General features: G+C 38.1%; 1 pseudogene; it reads left to right on the forward strand.

Annotated features, from left to right (window-relative positions):
* Positions 1 to 1,202: 1,202 nt before the first annotated feature.
* On the forward strand, positions 1,203 to 23,476 carry LOC138046266 (ATP-binding cassette sub-family C member 4-like; annotated as a pseudogene).
* The last annotated feature ends 1,252 nt before the right edge of the window (positions 23,477 to 24,728 follow it).

The raw sequence follows: 24,728 nt of genomic DNA on the forward strand, positions 1-24,728 counted from the left end.
TTCCAAGCTGAAAATCTAGTGATCCGAAAATTATAGGGATCAAAACATAACAGCCAGAAAAAAAGCTGCCGAAATGGGCAATTGTACCATTTTTCAGATGTTCGAAAATCCTAGGACAGGCAGGCAAGCAAGATATTTTACAAAAAATGTTCCGAAAATTCTAGATCTCAAATCGTCTTCCGAACAGATATTTTCCGAAAAGTGACGTTGGGTGCCCCTAGAATGTCAAGAATACGAAAATTGAATATGTTCAATATTCTTCAGCTTTTGCTCTCTGAGTTCATACTTACAATTCTTATTCTTGTAATGCTTACAAGCTTATGGTTGCTTGTGTGAGGTGTAGCCCTTACTACTTCTTGACTACTGCTACAAATTCTCAGTCCAAAATTATGAAGACGCAGACCAATGTTATGCACACACCAAATCCAACAAAAAAAGCATGCAACACCCTTCACAAATTCATACATTCGATTTTTAAAGAATTATATTTTAAATGTTTCTTTTTGTGCCATTCTCAATTGGCAACAGTTGAACTGCTGCACTTCATTTGAAAAGGTGTGTTGTTTTTGTGTTTGTGTATACGCTTAATTAATTCTAATTCGGTTTGCACACAAAACAAAGCAAATAAATAAAAACAAAATAAAATAAATGGTGGTCGATCTTTCATTTAGTATTCCAAAGAAATCTCACCTTAATATCCTGACATTCCTGGATACTTTTTAGTAAAAGTAAACACTAATTGCTGCTGTACTGAGTGTTTACTTGTATAAATTAATAAATAACCTTTATTTCTCTATAGTAAAACAAGTAGCAGCTACTTAAAGTTACAGGGTTATCTGTCTGGTAAACTTTCGCCACTTTCCAAATTTTACCTGTGATTTCTTCGCTCTGACTAAGCTTGGTGGTTTGCTATAACTGGACAATTTAACTGTTTGTGCATCCCACGGAAACGCCCTTAGGCGTCTTGTTGACATATTTTAAAAAAAGCAAATGTCAAGGCCGTGAGACATAGTCGCACCCGGACCACCGGGGGTTCACACGGCCTGACGTTATTCCGTTTTCTGTGACATGAGGCGACTTATAGTATGGCTACTCCCCACCCCCTTCCTGGAGTAGTCAATCGCAGGGTCACCCCCATCAGTATGTCACCGGCATGCCAAACAGGGTAAGGAAGCTGTTGACAAAGCGAGACCTTGAATCAGCGACTCTGGGATCGCGAGTCCACGGAAAATCAAGAAAAACGATGAAAATGTGAAGTATGTAATTACTGACATGTTAGTCTGCGATAGGGTTCGGTGATCAGAGTGTAAATGAGAGTAATTAGTTGCTTACAAAGGGTAGACAAAGTTAACAAGCAAGCGGCGATTGTAATAGTGTCGAAGTTCCTAGAAAATAGCTGTTATTGACCAGGTGTAAATAACGGATGGTGTCTCGATTATGGTTAATTTTGCATTTAGTGGAAGCCAGAGAAGTTTTGTGCAACCTTTATTGCTTTGAATTACATCAGCTCTAAGAGGGATCGTGATGTGAAAAGCAGGCTGAATGTCTGAGTGTTAGCCAGATTTGCATAATCAACGGTACCCTGGGGCAAGAGAGAAAACCACTTTTAAAGAGTGTACAGCCGCAGTGCCGAATACACAACGAAATTATGCGAATAGAATTATAAAAATACAATATTGACGAATCTCTGTTGACATCCAAACATAATTTCGACGATTGTGCTAAGAGGTAAGTCAGTGTTCTTGGATTTAATATAACTAAGTGATAAATGCATACATTCTATTTGAAATGTCATAATATATGTGTAACTGTGGTATGTATTCTGATTTGATGGAGTTGACTTGAGCTCGTCAATAATTGATACAGTCCTGGCATATTGACTGTACTAATGCATTTTCTTCAGGACGTAAGTTGTGGCAAAGACTAATGTTCGTGTAAAACATTAGTTCCTATTGCTGCAAGAAAGATGAGAAAGAGCACTCGACTGAAGTAATCAAGGCGCATTTTTTCAGTCTCCTTTCTACAGATCGCATTTCCAATAAGTCTACCAGCTTTGTATCCTCCTCCTCAGGCCGATGTTCTGTCCGTATTCCATCCCACCCTTCGACCTTCAGTGTTATTCACGTTTTTGATGAATTGTTTTCGTTCTTCAGTTTCTCAGCATTGCTTATTAGTATGCAAAACTGAGGTGAAAATAAACAGAAAGACAATCAAGAAAATGTTCATCACGCGGAATTGCGCATGCACCAGGTGGTGGTGCTTAAAAGAAATGCACTATTTGCAATGATAGTAAATGACATGAATCTTCTCTGTACTAAAACAGTACAATTACGCAAGCGATAGCCTCTAACTCCTAGTAAGGAAAAGAAAAATTTTAAGAAGGCAAGACAGGACTCTTTGCTTCGCTAAATTTGCTGATCCAGAACCGCTTATAATAAGTAGTTAAGACCCACTAAAGCATAACGTTTAATTTCTTTTCAGTGATCATTTAGGCGTTTGTCTAAAAATCGTTGACATCGGAAATCATCTTAGAATACTGACAACAGCAAGAGATTTTATGAACTATTGCGAAGTATCTTTGGCTGCAATCTGGTATCCAACCTCTTTCTGCAATAAAGTACATGCTATAAATGCCTAGATTTCTTTACGGCTATTCACTAGTTACCAGGAGTAAAAATGTTAAGACAAAACACGATAAATGAGAGACCCAGGAGCCACTTGGTTACCATCCCTGTTCTGCCTTTTCCTTACCTGATGTAAATAACTGACGCGAAGTTTGATTAACTTCCCTCAAAATCTTTCTAGAGATACTCTTGATTTTCGTCCTTCACCTGATTCGTTTCGACGCGTCATCAACTTTTTATAGAAAGTCGCTATAGAGCCAAGGAAGATATTTCAGGACTGAAAACACCCTTCTGTATCATTTCAAAGGACTTAATTAAACAAAGGTTGTTCTTAAGAAAATGCTGAAAAATGACTCTATGGTATAACTACTGGCCCATATATAATGATGGTTTTTCCTTGCTTCTCAGTTGCAGTCCGTGATAATTTCTTGTGAATGACTGAATATACCGAATATGACCAAAAGAGGTGGCAGTCTCTGACGCACCTTTTTCCAGATTGCTTTGGAATCATTAGTTTTTTTACGGGTCACTGAATCAAATTATACTTTGCTGGGAGGAATCTAATCATGTTTTTCCTGACGTTCTTAGTTTCACACCATACTTCATATTACAAGATGGAAGAGTTCAAATCCAAAAACCCACGAAGTCAAGCTGGATTTTTGTCATTGGTTACATTCTCTTGGATGAGTGGAATTCTTAAACTTGGATACAGACAACCACTTGAAGAGAAACATTTATTCGAGCTCGACACCGAAAATCAAGCAGAAACACTTGTAAGGGAGTTGGAGATGGAATGGCTGGCGGAAGTGCGATCCTGCGACTCAAAACGAACAAAGCCTCGCTTTTGGCGAGCCATGATGAGGACCATTTCCAACAGAGATTATTTTACGATGTTAGCACTTCGTACATTTTATTCCCTGACCTTTAATGGTATGCCTTTGTTGATTTGGTTCTTCTTGAAAATCATCGCCTTTGAAGATTCAAGGAAAAACTTGGTTGGAATAATGTCATTGGTTCTGTGCTTTGTTTTAGTCCCAACTGTTCAGTCTTTCAGCCTGACTCATCTGATATTCAAATCCGAGACCATAGCAATTCGATTTAAAGTCTCTCTGATTGGATTTGTGCAGAAACGGGTAAGTTAAGAAAGTCTGGGTGCATGATAAGTTAACCTGGTTGGAAGACAGAAAGCAAAGAAACAGAAAGTAGCGCAAATGGCTCGAGCACTGCGTTCTTCCGGTTTTAAAATAATCGGAAAAGAATTAGCACTCTTAAGTGAACATTAACGTAACATTGCTCACAAGATTTCTTGCTGTACATGTATTGTCATGTCAACAAAAAGCCCCTGACAATTATTCCTTAATTTTCTCGGCATTGACGGGTACCTTTTTCACGTTGCTTTTGGAACAACTAGCCGTTGCTTTTATTTTGCTCAGATCCTTAGCATGAATCGACGGTCCTTAGAAACAGTCAGCCCAGGAAACATTATAAATATTGTTTCAAATGATGCTAAAGCAGTTGAAGAAGCCGGTCCACATATGGCCCTTTTCTCATTGCATATCCTGGACATTGTTATTTCCCTGACGATTATCTGGAGGGTTGTTGCCTGGCAAGCTTTGCTAGGAGCGTGTTTTTTGTTGGTCGTTACTGTTTACGGATCATTTGCATCTCGAAAGGCGGCAACATGGCGTAGAAACGTTTCACAGCAAATTGACAAACGTTTGCATGTCATGAAAGAGATTCTTACTGGAATGCGTGCTGTCAAAATGTACGCTTGGGAATGGAACTTCAGAGATCTGGTCAGAACGATACGAAGGTATATTGAACAGTTTACTTAATCATAATTAACTGAATTTCTATCATGCTGTCAATTACTTTTTTCTTTTCTTAGTTAATACAGCAGTGAAAACTTTAAGTTAATATTAATATTGATTAATATTAAAATATTAATATCAATATATTAAATAATATTTGATATTAATTAATTAATATTAATGTTAATATTACGTTTAAGTTAACATTATACGACGACACTTGACAACTACGATTAGCTTTCTGGACTTTTAATATAACTGGACGCTCTGAGAGCGTAAACTGGCTTTATTGAAGAATGAAATACAAACAGCGGAGATAAACATTTTTACAAATTGCATTTTATATTAACTTGACGTTGCGTATGCTTCTCTGCATACATTCTAAAAAGTAACCGTTACATTTTCAAAGTTTTCTCATATACGAAATAAAGCGATTTGGGTACTATATGAATATGAAAAACGATCTTAAAATAACAAGAAAGAACTAACTGGTGTTGATTGTTATTAATATAGTAGGGCGAAGGGCTTTGGCTCCTGGATATACAATTTCTCTTATTTTACAATGATAATCTGTTTTTCCCGATGCAATGTTATGTCCAGTCCTTGTGACAACAGCTACTGAAAACCTAAACATCTTCGAGATGCAAAAGCAAATTCATGAACACGTAAACCTGAATTATGGCAAGATATAAACGTGACGAACACAAAAGCAATGGAAATGGATCACAAATAAAAGGCTTTAGCTACCTGAATCATTTTGGGTTAGACTGAAGCGATCGATTATTGAAAAATGCAAAGTTATCGCTTTCCATGCTAATATGACATGACCGGATGTGAGCGCGTAGAGAATTGTGGTCTTAGTAGTCAACGCAATGAAAACAAATCCAACATGGATAAAGAAGTGACAAGCCGTAAGGAAGGTTTTCTTGTTTTATCGGAGGTTGCCGAAAGTAATAACAACCCTGGTTTTAGTCATAGCTCTAGTATGGCTGGAAAAAAGTTTGACAAAGCATGCTGTGAAGAAGAGAGGGCTTTTTCATCGGCTACAGCGCCTAAAAAGGGGGAAACGATGGAGGCTTCACATATTGTGTGCCTTTATGCTTCAACAATAATAAGAAGAATCCTGAGCTTTCTTTCTATACTTTTCCTAACGGAAAAAGCCCAGAGCCACGGGAGCTTAGAAAAAAGTAGATTCATCTGGTTTCTCATAAGAGTTTCTTCACAACGTTAGGCCACAGAGTCTGCTCGCAACATTTTCCAGGAAGCCGAAAGACTTACATGAATTGTTTACCAACCATAGTGCCCAAAAACACTAAACCCAGGTTAAGAAAACCAGGGTCAACAACGAAAGCCAGAAATAAAAGTTCTGTCTGTGCAGAGCAAAACACTAAACGCAAACGTCTTTGCGAAATTGAGCCGCAAAGTTTTGTGATGGATTGCACTGATCAAATGTTCCCTGGAGTGGAGAATTTAGATCCTTCGCCCTCACTGAGACAGCAGGTTGAGAAACTGAAAACGCTTGTCAGAAGAATGACATTAAGCTCCTGAAAGAGCACATACTTAAGGAACAAACAGAAAAGTCTTTTTCTTTTGATCATTTTAAAGACGATGACAAGTTGTTCAGATTCTACACTGCGCTTGACAAGACATTCAAAATATTGTTTGAAACATTTGGACTAGCAGTAAGCAATATTGTTTATCGTGATTCGAACACTAAAGCCGAGAATATAACGTCAAGTGACTTTGTAAAGCGTGGACCTAAAAGACTGCTCAGGCCTGGGACGTCATGAAGAAGATATTGCAGTAAGAGCGGGATTATCACAGTCAAAAATATCAGGCATTATGATATCATGTATTGATTTTCTACATGCTAGATTTCGCTCTTACCCCATTTGGCCTACTAGGTCATGCATTGACAAGACCATGCCTGATTCACTCAAACAAATGTACCCCTCCACACGTGTAGTCATAGACTATGCAGAAATATTCATTGAGATGCCCAGTTCATTTAGAAGTCAAATTATTCTAGCTATAAACATCACAATACTGCCAAAGCCCTGATTGGCATTAGCCCATCTGGTGCTGTTTCTTTTGTGTCTTATCTTTATGCAGGCAGGTCATCAAGTGATAAGCAAATTACTAATGACGGTGGCATATTAGATTTGCTTATCAAGGGAGAATCTGTAATGGCTGACAAGGGATTTGAAATAGCAGATGATCTACCCCAGGGTGTAACTCTTATTATTAAATTCTCAACCTCGGATAATGCATTTCGCGTGCTCTGATTGGTTCACTCAATCTCGGTTATCAGCTCATATACCTTGGTTTGACCTTATATGGTAAATGATTGCGTTAAGCTTTGCTAAACTAAAAATGTTTTCGTCGGAATGCCAAATTTCTCTTTGAATAAAGCCAAAAAGGAGAAAAAAGACTTTTTTTGTGAAAAGTTTGGATCAATTCCGACGTTTAGAAGTACGCGAAAAGGCAAGAAATGTTTTTGTGATTAGCCTGCGTCTGTCTGACAACAAGGTATTGCATAACATCGCATCAGTTCTCATCAAGTTTTTTTCGATTTCGCTCGGATTTGCTCGCTTTTTCCGCTCGTATTTCGTACTTCCAAACTTTTGGAGTCGAAGGAATTTAATAAAACAATTATTCCATTCGCGCTTGTTGGATATGAGACTGGTTATAGCCAACTCGGCGCTACGCGCCTCGTTGGCTATTTACCATCTCATATCCAACGCGCGCTTATGGAATAATTGTTAAATATTCCTCCATTTCTTGAAGGGAAAGATCATCTTTCAATTGAAGAAGAATTAAACCGAAAGAAGGCGAATAGCCTTGGTCAAAATACATGTTAAAATACTCAGTACAGGTCTCCCAATATCTATGGCAGCAGATGTAAACAAGGTCTGGATTATTTGCTCTTATCTTTCCAATTTTTTGCAACCATAAAAAAGAACAACAGAACGTGACTCATGTAAGACAGTATGTAATATTTGCCTTGCTTTCATTTTTATTGTGAGTTGATGTTTTGGTCAGGAGATTTCAGTGCTACTGAAAATTGAGGGTTATAAAGTTCAGGCTACAAAACAGAGTGACTTTAACATTATTTCCTGTATGTCAATGCAATAACCTTATCATAGCGTAATGGTTTTCTGCTGTTTTACAATCACAGTTAGTTGGTCCTGCAAGGCTTTCTTGTGCCACAAACATGCAGTTATTGTGCTAATGGTAGAATAAAAGAAAGGAAGAAAGAAGTGAACCGTGGAAGCACTTTCTTCTCCCATGCAAATGGTCTCATCCTTGAGGATTCTTTCCACATGTACATCAACGCTTGTGTATACGTCAAAGTCAATCCACGGTAATCCTAAAAGGTTCACTATTCCTTGACACTGGTAGTAGTAAAAATGGTTTCTTTTCAGCTCTAAGCCGCTATCTGTTATCTTCAAGAAAAATGCTTTATCCACCTTTGCTGAACCAGTAACCATCGTATCCTTTTTGGAATATGGCCATTTAACCTCAATGCAGCCAGTAGGACTCCATTTTCCAAAACAATACCATCTGGACTACAACCAAGAAATGGCCATTTGGGGCTAATAACCAATCCAGCAACACTTCCCATATTCCACCTCTCCGCTTTCTTGATTCAGATGCACATATACCAAATACTGGATGCTCTTCATTGATGCACTAAATCTTGCTTTTACCACAAATAACCGAATTCTTGCGACAGCGTTTGCCTTGACGAAAATGCTTCTCAGATCAAGTAACTTTCTTTCTACAACCCATAGCCTTTCTTCATTTGGATTCATCTTATCCGTCATTGTTCTATTGTTCTTATGGCTAAAGGCTGGCAAGTCTTTTAAAGATTTTGTCCAACCTCTGCTATCGCTTTGCAAAGATTCAACATCGAGAATGTCCCCGGCTGCATCTTGTCTCTTGTTAGAGTTGCCGTTTGATTTGTTAATCGCCTCCTTATTTCCGCTAAAAACAACATCAGGCATGTGCCCCAAAGCTTCGATGTCGTCTAAGCAGGAGTCTTTAGCAGAACTAGGGTCATCAAGGATATTAGGGAGCTTAAGCACGAGACGTTTTTGTCAACACGGACGCCAAGTAGCCGAGGTGAAACTGGGTCGAGAAGGCGTCTGTGACTTGACTTTGCATTAAGCATGTCGCGTCAGTGATCTTACGGCATCGCTGGTTAATTGAACAGCAGTTTTGATTCTTTGTCTTCTTTCTTAATACTGAATCATGACTTATTTAAGAAAGACAAGAGATATGCTTTTTCAGAGCTACGATCAAAGATTGATTTCAGAGGATGAACTTACTGTTTTATTGGAAGAGAACACGGCTAGAAATTCTCAATCCAGTTACGATCGAAAATCCTGAAATGATTCTGAATGTAAAGCAAAGTTCAGACCTGCAAGTGTTAGCTGATTTGTCCAATCCATTTGGTACATTTTTGTAAAGGAAAGCAAATGACAAATAAAAATGACGGGTTCCAAAAAATAAATTAAATTTGACGGTCATTAAAATTTTTCAAAATTTCACATGGTCTTTCTGGAAACGCTGTCTTAGCATTGCCAGCGCATTAAAATTTAAGACCACAGAGAAAAAGCACAAGCACATACAAAAGGATATATAAAGGAAAACGAATATTTTTCAAAAAAGACTTACTCTAGCTTTTTTGGCAAGACTGAGTCTCGGCGTCTGCATCGCTGTTGTTCATCAGCCGGTAGAACTGAAGAGTTTCTTCATAAATAATAGGAATTAGAACGTTGATTGTTCAGCATTAGCAGGAAAACAACAAAAATCAACCAAAAAAACAGAGTTATTACACTTAAAATGAACTTGCCTTCTCGCGTTTTTGTTTTTCACCATAGACGCCAAATAGGCAGTTTTGAGGTTTGTGACTTGACGTCTGTGACGTGTGACGTCTCTTTCTCTGCAAAATCACTTCTGGTCGATGTCCGTGTTGACAAAAACGTCTCGTGCTTTTAAGCTCCCTATTTTCGCCCTTCAACTCATCACAACTACCACCTGCAAACGCCATTATGAAGTATGCGTGACTACTAATATAAGACCACAATTCTCTTTGCTCTCGGATCCGGTTGACGTCATAAGAGGTAAGGCCTATTGGCAATGTAAACCAGTGTAACATAGTGAGTAGTAATCATAAATATGACAAATAGAGTGAGCCGAATCAACATATTTAATCTTATTTCCCGCCCTTGCCATTCCGGAAACGAAATAGTATTTCTTTTTCAAATATCTCCTTGTTGGGCTGGTCTTTCATATACCGAATCCGAAATAATTGATGTCCATAAACCAAAAGAAGAATAACAATACCTAATTAGCAAAGCCTAATCGGAATTACAATGGCTCTTTTGACCTCCACTTTATTAGTCCGGTATATGAAAGTCTACCCCCTTGTTGAAACAGCTTCTTGTTTGTAAATAAATGTTGCATCAATTAAATTTGATCAAGAACGCCTCCCAAATATACGTCACTTTACATTAGAATGACTAAACAAATATGCTCTGGCTTGCAAAACTACGGCTACCTATTAATCATTTGAACGCCTCCCAAATATACTTCATTTTACATTAGAATGACTAAACAAATATTCTCTGGCTTGCAAAACTACGGCTATCTATTAATAATTTGCAAGAAAGAACATTTGAAATACAAAATGGCTAAAAATTCATTCTTGTCATCTTAATGAAAGCAACGGTCATATCAGACAAAGATCAACCCCCACTGATGCAAATTAGCTAAGTTCGAATCATTTCGAACACCATCAATCCTTAAAGACAGAAAAATCTCAAAGAAACCTTTAAAAGCCAAACATTTTATTGAAACAAAAAACATTTTTGCTGAGTGAGTGCAAACAAGCCGTGACACTCCGTGTCAAAAACCCGATACGCAACTTAAACAATAATGAATCTCAGGATCAAACCCTTTACTGATCGAAGAACCCTTCCTTGAATAATGAAGCAAAAAATGGACAGCAAGCTTTCTTTCAAAGAATTCTTGACGAACAACAATTAGTCAAATTTCCAATGGTATTTTTACCGGAAGACTGTGCAGAGTTGAGTACAAATAAATATAATTCGCCCGACATTAGAGATCACAGATCCACTCAAGGTGTTCGATTAGTTTTGTGAGTTTGTTAAACCCATATCCAACTACAAAAAGGTTACCAGAGAATTTTCCACTTCAGTGTTGTACATAACAATTCAGTTGGTAAAATATTAGAACTACATCTCACTTTGACACCGCTCGAAGGGCGAAAAATGCAATTGTTGTCGAAGTCCATTACTCGTCATTCTTAAGATTCCAGATATTTATTTTTCACCGCCTGTCTTGTTTATCCAATTGACGTTCCATTCTTGAGCTCTATAATGGTATATTCTGTTTAAAGATCCACTAACAAATTATCCATTCGCGTTATAATGACTTCGACGCCATTGCAGGTTAATTAAATATTCTACTGTGTGGATAAAATCGACGCATTTCTACTACCCCGCGGAAGACTCTACGCACAAAGACAACACTTAACAGGGGAGTGACAGGAAAGAGCTATTGGGCAACTTTTTCTTTTTTCTGACGTGGAAAAAATTAAAAAAAAACGGCCAAATTTTACTCATAGTCTGACTGGATTACCATATATGGCAACCCGGTAATTAAATTTATTTGTTTATTGATGCTTGGAACACATAATTATATAGATGCTTTAATTACTCTAATTGCTTTGAAAAGGTTCTTAAAACAAGAAGGGTATTTTATGTCATCCTATTACTGAAAGAACAATGTATGAAAGACATACATTTGAATAGCGGGAATGAAACAAGTTAAGTTTTGAGATCATCGTAGTTATGAACGCTATTTAAAGTAACGAAAGGAAAGCCTAGAAAATTCTGGCTTGAACGGGATTCACACTCATGACCTCTGCAGCGATACCGGTGCACTGAGTGCTCTACTAATTGAGCTATCAGTTGATAGAGCACTTTCATCGACGGGTTCAGTTACATACTCAAAAAAATGACCAATTCCTATAAGTACGTAAATGAACCTGTCGATGATAATGCTCTACCAACTGATAATTTGGTTGTTTTTCTTGATCTTAAGAAAGCATTCCACAACGTAAACCACGAGATTCTATTAGGAAAACTTAGTGCTTATGGCATCCAAGGACACGCGCAACGCATGCTAAAATAGGATAGAGTGCAAAGTTGCCAGGTAAAAGGAAAGTTTTCTGACAATTAAAAGATAACATGCGGAATCCCTGAAGGGTCAATTCTTGGCCCACTTCTGTTTCTGATATATATTAATGATCTAACAAATTGCCTTGAGCGTACTACTCCTTGGTTATTTGCAGATGACAGCAACAAAACCGCTGTTGGCAAAACAATTGAAGAAACGGAGATGGGCCTTAATAATGACCTTAGAAATGTCGGGAAGTGGCTTGCTGCAAGCAAATTAAGCCTTAATATTAGTAGCAAAAACTGAGTAGGTAGTAAGTGATTCCCGACAAAAACTGCGAAATATTCTAACAGAGCCAAATATTTTGATTGGCAAGGATACTGTCAATAGGGTTAGAGACTGTAAGGCACTAGGTATAAAGGTCGATGAGTTTCTTGCCTGGGGAAAACACGTAGATGAAATTGCGAAGAATGTTTTGTCCCCAATCGGTGCCATTAAAAAGCTTACAGACTTTCTTGGCCACGAAATCCTTATATATGCATAGAACGCTTTGGTTCAGCCACACTTTGATTACCGTTGCAAAGTATGGAATTGTCTTGGTATTGGACTAGCACAGGGTTTGCAAAAATTTCAAAACAGGTGCGCTGAGGTAATTACATACCGAAAAAATGAACCTGACCAGTCAGGAATAGCCCTACGCTCCCTTGGTTGGGGTACACTAGCTTAGCGTAGAGTCAAACTCAAGGACAGTGCCTACTATTGTTATTGCGCATACGTTCTGCGCATCTCGAGATACTCGGATTTCCTATGGGTGATTCTTATTAATACTGGGTTATTTTTGCGCGGTTCAAAGATACCCGGAGAAAGCACAACTTAGCAAGTTCTCTTGGTATCCAAAAAGAAGATTAGGGGTAACCACTCATTTTTCAGAGATAATTAAGCTTCAATTTGGAAAAGGACGCCGCCATACATTGCTTTGTATTTTAAGTCTTTTATCAAGTATTGTTGATTTAATATCTTCGAAAAATGCAAGGTTACCCCCAATTTTCATTTTGGATTTCAATAACACTTGTTAACATCTGCTTTTCCCGCATATTCAGTAAGCCGCGCAAAAATATCTTTGAATTAGTAGGCACCGTCCTTAAGGCTAGGATGATGTTTAAAATTCTTAATGATCTAGCCCCTGGAAGACTAAGGAAAATTTTTACGGATTCACATTCAACCAGTAGCAATTACACAAATTCTACAAAAAGAGTTGTTATTCCACATGCAACCGTGGACGGAATTCTTAAAACATAGGCTAAGCTCCAGCGGTGTAAAATTGTGAAACTCTTTATCAAACGACGCTCGCAGTTGCGAATCGCTCGCCTCGTTCATAAATTCTCTCACATCGTCGGCACAATAATAGATAGAATAAGCTAATGTGCCAATTTTTGTGTAAGAAAATGAGTAACGTTGTTCTATGTTTCCATGGGATGCCTGTGGCAGCCACGGTAACAATTCGAAGCCGTTCCCTTTTCTTCATCATAGTCACAAATGCGCATACCCCGCGGAAATTGAATTAACCTCGGTAAAGCGGGGATCCGGGGAAACACTCACAACTCCGTACAGTAATTCCGTGGGATGCCTGAACTCCCGTTTGGCGATTAGAGTTCCCACTCTTTCTCCAGCTCTTTCAAGTTAGCATTCTGAGCGCGCGCTATAGACCACTCGGCCACGGAGTTCAGTGCTTACGATAGAAGAAAATGTTTAGTTCGGAATCCTTTCCATCCGCGATGATTGACACAGCAACCTCACATCTGAAAGTATTTGATAAAGTGGGCAGATGACTTTTCTTTGAGAACGACAAGCTTTGATGAAGGAGAATTTTCTACGTTTATGTCTAGATCTTGCTTCGTTCTTGGTCGTTCCACTGTGAACATCATAAGAGTGTTTTCACACGGCGTCATCAAATTTTAAAATCGAATCTGCGAAGTTTCTGATTATCTTATCGATACCAAAATTACTTAGAAGTAAATATTTTGCCAGTGTTACGTAGCGATTTTCATTTTGAAAGTACAGCATTTTGCATTTTCGAATTTTCGCCTTGCGTGACACCAAGACAGAGGAATGAGATAAACCTGCCTGGTTCGAAAAACAGTTTCGCCTTGTGATTTTTTGGAAAATTTAGCATAATAAGCCGTAGACGAAGACATGTTTATGCTCATTTAGTTCCGTTCACGAGCAAAAAGAGAGGGCTTTAATCGGAAACTGAGGTCCAGATGTTTTGTTGATTCGAGTCTCCACACAAAGCTCCGTAAAATTGAATAATAATTTTGAAACGATGCAGCAAACAGACAGACATTAGTCTTTTATAACATTTCATTTTCTTGGCTTCCTTCTTTCAACGATTTCAGATTTTATTTTTATTGCAAATCGAAACCGTTTAATGAAATAAGCGAAAAACTTGGAATGTTGTAGGAGACAAATTCATAAAACACCTCACCAATTCCCAGGTCTGTGCGGTACATCGTTTCTGAGTTATTTGTCAAAGCGTTTCACGCAACTTTATAGAATTTTATATGGAGCCACTATGCTGGTTCACTACTATTGTGCACCAATATGGCGGCCAGAAATCAACACGAACATCTGGAATTCACTTAGCGATGAAAACGCTTACTTTTTGCTCATGAGATAAAATACACGTGTATGAACACATCTCCTAATGTACTTGAAATGCTCAGACTGCTGAGATTCATAGGCATAGACATTTTTTCAACCAAATAACTTTGTATCATGGTGTCACGCAAGGTAACAATTCGGAAATTTTCGAAACGAAAAACGTCATTGAACTGGGAGCTTGAAATAAGATTTATTTCTAGGTCGTCTTCAACCTCCTATAGATAAAAATCCAAAACACCTCGCGATGTTGATTTTAGAATTTGATGACACCACTGTGAAAACTATCTATGACAATCGACCTGTTTCTTGCGAACCAGCTTGTTCAGTCGTTCCAAAACATTTTGTGAATCGAACCAATTGAATTTACGGGATTACAAACAAATGGAGAAAGAGAAAAAGGGATCGAGAAATGGGGCAAAATATAGTTGAAGTAATAGCTTGCCTAGCCTCCTTGCAGCCGTTTTTTGTGTCGGTCCCATTCTTGCCTGGTCTCCTTCGCAGCCGTTATTAGGGTCGTCGTGACGACCCTAATAACGGCTGTCTGTGTATTAAACTGTTTAACTTGTCATATATTTTTCTTTGTTTTACATATAGCGTGGTATGTTTCTTTGTATTTTTACTTTTCTCTTAGTATCCAAGTAATTAAGAATTGTTGTCCAACCATCAGGGCAAGAATTGGATCATATATAAACTGCGGATATGAAATATAGTGAAGCTATGACCATCGCAGTTGTGAACACAATTTATTTCAAAAATTGCGTTCACAACTGTGATTTATTCGTTCAATTCATATATCATTTCATCGTTGATTCATTCCTCACGGGAACATTAGAACCCACAAATGACCAGCTCCCAACGTCAGTGGCTCCATAGCTCAATTGGTTAGGGCGTCGCACCGGTATCTCTACGTCCCCGGGTTCAAATCGCGTTGAAGTCCTGAAATTTTCAGGCTTTCTCTACGCAATTGTAAAAATTGCGTCCACAACTGCGAAGATCATAGCTTCACTTGACTTCATATCCGCAGTTCATATATGATCCAATTCATATATAATTTCATCGTTGGTTCTTAGTTATCTTGGAACAAGTGTATTCAATATGGTCATGCCAAGACAGATGACTATCAATAATTAGACCAAGATATTTAACATGAAAAGAATAGTCCAGAGGTTGGCCAGCTAAAACTATAGAACTATAGGCGGATGAAGGTTAAAGTTTAATTTCTTCCTGGGTTGGAACACTATAATTATATATTTAGTTTTACTCAAATTTAATGTTAGCTTATTTGCACAAAGCCAGTCATATATCTTGGGAAGTTCACTATTGATATGATCGATCCGGGTCTGAAACTATCCGGCAAGATCTTTCCCACACGCAGGGAGTGAAGTGTCATCAGCAAAGAGGCGTATAGAAAAATAGGAGGTAGCAGTAATATACAAACCATTAATGTAGATCAGAAATAGTATTGGGCCAAGAACGGACCTTTGCAGAACACCCAAATTGATAGCTTGAATATCTGAGAAAACTCCGTTCACATAAACCCTGTCTTCTATGCTGAAGGTAAGATTTATACCACATATTTTCAATTCCTACGACACCAGAATGAGACAATGTAGATAAGAGAATAGAGTGATTCACAGTGTCAAAGGCTAAGGTCTAAGAAGAGTGTTACTGCGAATTCTCCATTATCAAAGCATTTAGTAATTTGTTCAATTAGGTCAACTAAGCAGTCAGTGGTATTAATTCCGGATCTAAAACCCCATTGTTTCTCAATAAACAAGTGTGTTCAATGACAACAAAATAAATCGTGAAAGAAAAAAAAATAACATAGACGTTACAATAGAAATCAAAATATTTCAAAAACAAGGCAGTCAAACTTGTTTGTGCATTTCTTTCCTATTTCTTAAAAATGAACTGAGAGTAAGTCTCAATGTATAGTCTGATTCAATTCGTGGTAAGGTTTTTAAATAGTTCCTGCATGTTTCTATTGTTTTTAACACCCCCATATTTCCAATAGATTTCACACTTTTACATATTTTTACACCATTGTTTCTCTCTCTTTTAAGATTTTATTCTCATACTTACTTAATAATGACCGAAGCACGGTCGAAACGTCGTTTTTTACCGTTAATCTTTACCGTAAAATGTTTCCTTTCGTTACTGCTAAAGTAGTGCAAGAGTACTCTTTACGGCCTGCCTGCCACTAAACTTCTGAAACCCTAGAGTGTTCAAAACACGGCCGTCAGGCTTATTTGTAAGGTAAATCTTTCGATCATATTTCATTAATTTTAAGAAGACTCTACTGGCTACCTATCAAATACCGCATCAAGTTCAAGATCTTACTTATTAGGGAACTGGTCAAAACTACTATACTCGAACAGGACCCACCTTTGGGGTAGGGGGCTTCTCAAAGACACCACCTATCTTCGAACTTATCATATGAACATTACCGACAACATTTTATTGGCTTTTAAATTTGAGTTGACACAGGAATATTCAGCTAGCAAGAGTCGGCATTACTAGTCAAACGAGAAAAGTGAGGTTTGAATCTCACTGTGGCTACGCAATATAGACACCATCTTTTGACGTTAAGCAAGAGGGGTGCAGGCAGACACCACCATCTATTTTGTGGTTTGGTGGGTCCTTTTCGAGTGTAGTAGTTTTGACCACTTCCCTTACCTACAAAGTTATCCATGGACTTGCACCAGCGTATCTCAGCGAACGTATTACCCACAAGACTATCTAGATATAGTCTAAGATCGTCTAGTGAATTTTTATTGCAACCACGTACACCCAGAACAAAAACTCTACGCACACTTGGTGATCGTAGTTTTACTGCAGCTGCGCCAGCGTTCTGCTATAAATTACCTAGTGCAGTCCCTGTTCAAATAGTTCACAGTCTTTTAAAAGACGACTTAAAAAGTCACCATTCCCAAAAGGCATATGAACTTAAATAGAATATAATCAGTTACTGATCAGTTGTAATTTTCATCAATATAATTTTATTGCTATAATTGTTACTTTATTCATACTTACATCACTTTATCATATTTATATTGTAAACTAGATATCTTAGATTTGTGTCGTATGATTCGCGCGCTATAGAAAAATTAAGATATTTATTTATTTATTTTAGTGTTCATAACCCCAAGAACCTAACTTGATCCTATACTTCTATTGTAGGAAAGAACTATCTCTTCATCGTTTGCGAGGATTCGTCATCTCAAGCATCTACGCTCTCTTCTTCACCAGCACACCCATTGCAGGGTTAATTTCAGTCCTCGCTCTTCTTTTCTCGGGAATTGAACTGAAATCATTTCAAGTTTTCGCATTAATGTCTGCCCTAGCTAATCTGAAAATGATATCGACGATATTCATCGGAGAATCGTTACGTTTTATTGTAGAAGGAAAAACCGCTCTTGCAAGAGTGCAAAATTTACTTCATAACATTTCTGATACATCAACGTTTCAAAGAAACGAAAGAAATCCCTTTGCACTTGGAGTTTTCTTCAACGGAAGGAGGTACAACCCTCGTCCTGTGAGAATTGAGAGCTTTAGAAATGACAAACCAGTTCTATTTTCTGTTCGAAGACTCGATGACAATTCTCCAAAAAGTCAACCACAGGTTATCCTTAGCAGAGTATCATGTTGCTGGAGCGATACGTTTGATTGCCCTTCCTTGAAGGACGTCACCTTGAAAGTTACTACCGGACAACTTGTAGGCATAACAGGTCCCGTTGGAAGCGGAAAGACATCTTTGCTAATGGCTATATTAGGGGAACTTCCATTATTCTCTGGACATTTATCCTGCATCGGTAAGATTGCATATCTTTCCCAAGTTCCTTGGGTATTTTCTGGTACCATGCGAGAGAACATTTTGTTTGGAAACGATTTTGAGGAGAAAACGTACAACGCGATTATTCGAGTGTGTGACTTGAAAATCGACTTAGATAGCTTTCCAAAAGGAGACCTGACTGAAGTTGGACAGCGTGGAGTTATACTAAGTGGTGGCCAGCGTGTACGCATTAGCCTGGCACGCATGATTTATTCCGATGCTGACATCTACCTGCTGGATGATCCACTGAGTGCCGTGGATGCTAAGGTCGGCAAACATTTGTTTGATAGATGTATCAAAGAATTTTTAGCGGGGCGAATCCGGATTCTTGTCACCCATCATTTGCAATTCCTCAAACAAACAGATTATGTTGTCGTGCTTGAGAATGGAATTGTTGCCCAGGAATGCAAATGCATTGAAATGCAAATACAGAAGAATGGTGTTTTTTCTGGTTCAACTCAGGAGCGAGGAACATGCACAGAGTGGGATTCGCTGGAAAGTCTCTTGGAACATTTGAAGGGTCAAGTGACAAGCCTGTTGCTGTTGAAAGGAAGGACGAGAGAGTTGACCTGAATGATGCAGAAGAGGACAGAGTGGTTGGATCTGTGAAATGGTGGCGATACTGGAGATATTTTCGAGCTGCGCTTCCAGTTGAAATGTTGGTTGGCCTTTTTGCCTTTTTTGTGATAGTCCAAGGTAAGTGGTAAGTAGGGTAAGTAGTGATTTATTGATGTTTTTACTCAAATGAAATAAACTTACGCTGTTAATGTTAAAGGTTGAATTAAAATTCAGGTTAATTTAGTTTCAACCTTAGGTTGATCGATTTTTTTCAACCTAGGTCAAATTCTTTCAACCTACAATAGGTTATTGTGAACTGTCTAAAAAAGGGTTTTCCCTTTTTTGGGGGATATAATTAAAAAAATGGGGCCTGGATTTTTTGGGGGGTGGGGGTAGTAAAAAAAGAAAGCACCTTTCTCCACCTTTCGCTAGTCTTCCTTTCCTCTTCCTATTACCGTCTCTCATTTTCCTTCCCCCTTACTGTCCTTTCTTACTACTAACCGACTGTGCCACTTACCTTGAAGCTTCCACAACATTCCACACTGCTCCGAGGATTCGAACCCTCGAAACCCTCGCACATCTCTTCTGTGTTAGCTGCTAAGCCATCGAATCAGCAACTGAAATCACCTATATATGTTTTTTCTACCGATGAGTTGAAGCTATTTCCAAGCCATCACGACAACCACCATTTCGCACATGGAGAAACCGCTTGTAAAAAAAAAAATTATGACCATTCACAGAACAATTGCCAAAATGCCGTATGAAGTGGTTTTCGGAATCTCTCGGAGAAAAGAAATCAAAAAGCCACAAATGAGTGGACAACTTACAGGTACATCAAATACAGAGCAGGAGAATGGTCAATAATTTGAAAAAGTGGATGAACCAGACATTGAAGGAGAGCTGTGTCTGACCGCGGACTGCAGACTAACCCTAAATCACAGTTATTGAAAGCTAACCGCTCAAAAATGGGTCCTGAGACCTAAATACTGTTTATAACCACTATTTGAAATGGGTGCCTCGCCTTAAATATTTGTACGCAGCCAGAAGTCTGCTTTTTGCAGTTATCATATACACCACACCAGAAAGGGAAGAAGAAAAAGAAGAAATTCGAACTTCAGGATTATGTGACGCTAAAAATTAATAAAATGGAAAAGGAAACCCCCCTTCATCCAAATGTGCTACTTGCTAATAGTTCGTGAGTTTTTCTTGATGTTTCCTACTATCAATTCCAATGTAGTTTACAATAAAATGACCTAGGTTGAAATTAAAACTGAACTGAATTTAAATTTAACTGTAACATTAACACACACGATAACCTAGATTCTTTATACTTTTCACTGTTTTTATCTTTTATTGAATATGCTCGAGCTCCACTGTGTGCGTCTGAAGGGAAACAGTTTCTACTGACGCAAAGAAATTTATCTGATGCATTGCAGTAGACTGCAAGAATTAAACATCAATTTGAAGCATTTTTTTTCATTGCCTTTTAAGTTCCACTTAATTCATGACCAATCTTACTTAATGTTTTGCCCTTTCTATCAGGCAGACCATATTACACTTCAGTGCAGAATCACTGGTGACAGAGTTTTATCTTTCCCCTTATCAACAGGTTAGATGTTGATGAAATCCCTTATTCACTAATAATTGTGTGTTGTTGTCCATTTTTGCATGTCTAGTATCGTGGACAGCACCCTATTGGTGGCTTTCAAGAATGACAGAGATGCCGTACGAACAACAAAAGAGCCACGCAACTCTTCTGGTTTACGGAGCAATTGTAACGATCTCTTTCTTTCTCTCGCTTGTGTCATCGTTTTGTTACTATCTCACGGCTCTTAAGGCTTCTGAAAACCTTCATGGTGCGATGACAGAGGCAATAACCAAAGCACCAGCGCTGTTCTTTGATACAAATCCAGTCGGTCGCATTTTGAATCGCTTCTCTAAAGACACTGGCTGCATGGATGATCTTCTTCCAGGACAATCCCTCTTTGCAATTCAATTGCTGTTGTTTGCGTTCAGCGGCAGTGTTCTTTCAGCTATTTCCAACGTATGGCTCTTCTTTGTTTGTACTCCTTTGATGTTGTTGTTCATTTTCTTGGGCAAGTTTTATTTGAGATCATCCCGCGAGATCAGGAGAATAGAAGCAATGACCTGCAGTCCTGTGTACTCCTGTATCGCGGATACTGTGGCTGGATTAGAAGTAATCCGGTCTTCTTCAATGGAAGAAGCATTTATTAAGCGACTTCATAGGTTGGTAGCTAAGTTTAAAGCATTGGCTTATGTAGGTTTTATTCTTTAACTAAAATATGTTCAATGGTCTTGTATCGCCATTGACAAGGGCACAAATCTAGCACTCTAAAGAGCAAATAAAATCAAGAAAACATGAAGCTATACACAATTGAACGGACATTTGAACTTGGATAACTATTAATGAAGGAATGGTTTATTTATTTTGATATCAGGTACCTCGACAAAAACAGTTCAGCATTGCTGATGTTAAAGGCCTCCGCACGATGGCTTTCGGTTTGCGGGAACACATTGGTTAATTTTCTTTTTCTAGCTGTGCCAGTTGCAGCTTTACTGGTGACACAAAGTCCAGGTATCCGAAATTTTTACGGTCCTTGTGAGTTAAAGTAAAATGGGCAAGTCATCACTGAGGCTATTTATCGGGATTATTTCCTCTTTTATGTAACATGATAATTTTCTCAAAACCTGTTTTGTAAGGTCTGTAGCTGTTTGTAAAACCTGACTGCAATAAAATTGTATTGAAAGTATGCTCTTATGTTATTTTGCTCTTTCCTGCAAACGTATCAAATGGGTTTTGAGAATGGTCTCTTTTGTACTGTTATCATGGTAAATCAGACCATAGTCAAGTGAGGCGCTGACATTTTCCTATATTACCTGAAATACCTACTCCTCTTTTCAGCTTTAGCAGGTATGACACTAACATACATCTTCCAGATGCTGGATATCACACAGTATGCCATCCGAATCGCATCAGATACAGAAAACCATATGACGTCAGTGGAAAGGGTGATGAATTACGCCAGCATCGAGTCGGAGCCTGGGTATAATACCGACACACTACCTCCTGAACAGTGGCCATTCGAAGGAGGGTTGACTCTATGTGATTTGTCTTTGGCGTATTTAAAGGATGCTCCTAAAGTTTTGAACAACATTGACATCAGAATTGCTCCAAAGGAGAAAGTTGGTATCGCGGGTCGCACAGGAGCTGGAAATCGTCTTTAGTGGCTGCTTTGTTTCGTATGCCTGAACCTGAAGGCAAGGTAGGATTGTTCTATATGTCCATAATATTCACTCGATGTATCAGTAAATTAAATGAAAGCTTTGGCATCCATCTGGGTCACCCAAGAAGTGGTTCCAACTTATCTTGTGCATGACAGTCAAGAGATCTCATGCAAAAGATCTCCATGTATCTATGCAAAAATGAATCCTTTCGTTCTTGCTTGCAAAAGCGACTCGCTTTCTAACTGCCTCATGCATGTTCTAGCGACCGTTCAATGTATTACTATATAAGGTAAGAACAGTACAGTTTGGTCTTTTTACATCAGCATGTTTATTATATTTATCTTGCCATTTTTTTTTAGAATTCACAAATCCATGTAGGTTTACATTGTATATTGTTTTAAATGGAAGTTACGAAGTGGGGAAAGTCCTGCACAGTATTATTATTATTATTATTATTATTATTATTATTATTATTATTATTATTATTATTATTATTATTATTATTATTATATCATTATTAAACTCATTCTTTTCCTAAGGCCGGAGACTGCGACCCTTTTAGACAAAACATTGATGACGACTTCTGGTTGGTTTCGATCGACTAAGTCCGTGAATAATTCAGAACAATACACCTTATTCCAAAATGGCCGCCATTTAGATATTTTTTTGTTTTTATTGAAATTAGACTTTGATGCCTCGTTCAAGGCAAAATATTCTTTTGAATTTTCAGCTCAAGAACGAAGCATCAAGGGCTAACTTGAATAAAAACAAGAATATTTAAATGACGGCCATTTTGGAATAAAGTCTATAGTTGCTGCGAATCGTTAAAATAAGTCTGCATTATGACTGCGCACTTTAGATCATCATGTTTGATGCTGACCAAAAGAACCGAGGCCACCGGGGACAAGAATTTACAAGTAGTCATGTTTAATTCTCATGGGAACCAAATGCCAAGGAGACCATAAATAATTTAGATTGGAACTGAAGAGATCCACCTAAGAGCTTGAACACTCACTCTATTTTGTTTCAGATTATCATCGATGGTTTAAACATCAAGGATCTCAATCTGCAAGCGTCTCGCAGAGCTATGACTGTAATACCTCAAGACCCTGTTCTTTTAGCGGCAGCCTTAGGAGAAACTTAGATCCTTTTTCTTTGTATGAAGATCATGAGCTGTGGAGAGCTTTAGAAGAAGTACAATTGAAGACTCTGATACAGCAGCTACCCGACCAGCTCGAGTACAAGTTGCGAGAGTCTGGGAGCAACTTCAGTGTTGGTGAGCGTCAGCTGGTCTGCTTAGCGCGGGCACTTTTACAGAAAAGCAAGATAATCATTCTTGACGAAGCCACTGCGAATGTGGATTACAAGACAGATCATTTACAAGAAGCTATACGCGAAATCATTCAAAGATCCACAGTTGAACTATCGCTCATCGCTTGAATACCATCATGGACTATGACTCAAAGTGTTGGGTTATAGATAAAGGACGAGATTCTGTACGCAGTTTGACAAGACCTCGAAGTGTCTGTGCTTGAGAATGACTCGGCATATTACACACAAGTTACGGTGAACGGACTGGACAATAACTATGCATACTCAGTAGATTTGTCTGAACGCGTGACATATCCACGCGAGCACCCATCACCAATACAGAATGCGTTCGTGCTAATGGGGGTACCCCAATTGTCAGTTAACTACATAATTTTTCGGCAAATTATCAGTAACTACAGTTTTTTTTTGCCAATTGTCAGTTACTACTATTTTAGTTATCTATGAACTTTTATTATCTCACAGCGAAATAATTGATTCATAAGCCTAGCGATTGTGCTTCTCTACTATCAAAGCGGGGGGGGGGGGTCAATCATTATTGGTGCGTTTGCGACCTGACTCTAAACATAAAGTATATAAAACGAATAATAATATGAATACAAAATAAGTAATAATAATAATACATAATTTATTTTACTTATATAGCGCCCTTTAGCAATTTATAGAATGATCAAAGGCGCTTTACAGTCCAAGAAAAACTAATATTTACAACAGATAATTACAAAATAAAGATGCTATTTACAATATATAATTGCAATACAGTACTAAATAAATAATAAATAATAATAAATAATATGAATGAATGAATGAATACAAAAAAGTACATAAATAAAATACAAATCACCGATAAGATCGTAATGCAAATCTAACACGTTAGCTTACAAAAGGATAAGTCTTAAGAGATTTCCTTAAATAGCGCTAGGGAATCAATCGTGCGAAATGTGTGCAGGCAAGCTGTTCCACCCGCAGTCCCAGAGGCACGAACCGAGCGGGCAGACCTAAAGTTGTGCGCATAACCCCTTTCTTGGGCGTTCTAAAAATATTGTACCATTATTGCGTAATGAATACCTAGACGAGGATCTAAAACAGATCAGGTTAACTTAAATAACTAGGAGCCATGCCATAAATCGCCTTTAAAGTAATCATCGAGATCTTGCATTGAATACTAAATTTTACTGGCAGGCCAATGAAGTTTGTAAAGTACAGGATACTATGATCGAATTTCATGTGTCCGTTATAAGCTTGCAGCCGCCATTATCTGTATGCGTTGTAATTTCGGATAGCTTGTACTTGGGTAAGCCCACTATAATAGACTATTGCAATAATCCAGCCTTGAAGTTACGTAAGCATGGACTAATGATATGTCTGCATTCCCTTATAGTATTTCTATATACGCCTAATGTTATGAATGTGGTATAAGTAGGCCTTGCATACATCTGGTTAATGGCTGATTTCATC

This window comes from Montipora capricornis, chromosome 4 (assembly GCF_036669925.1).
Source record: "Montipora capricornis isolate CH-2021 chromosome 4, ASM3666992v2, whole genome shotgun sequence".
Taxonomy (NCBI): domain Eukaryota; kingdom Metazoa; phylum Cnidaria; class Anthozoa; order Scleractinia; family Acroporidae; genus Montipora; species Montipora capricornis.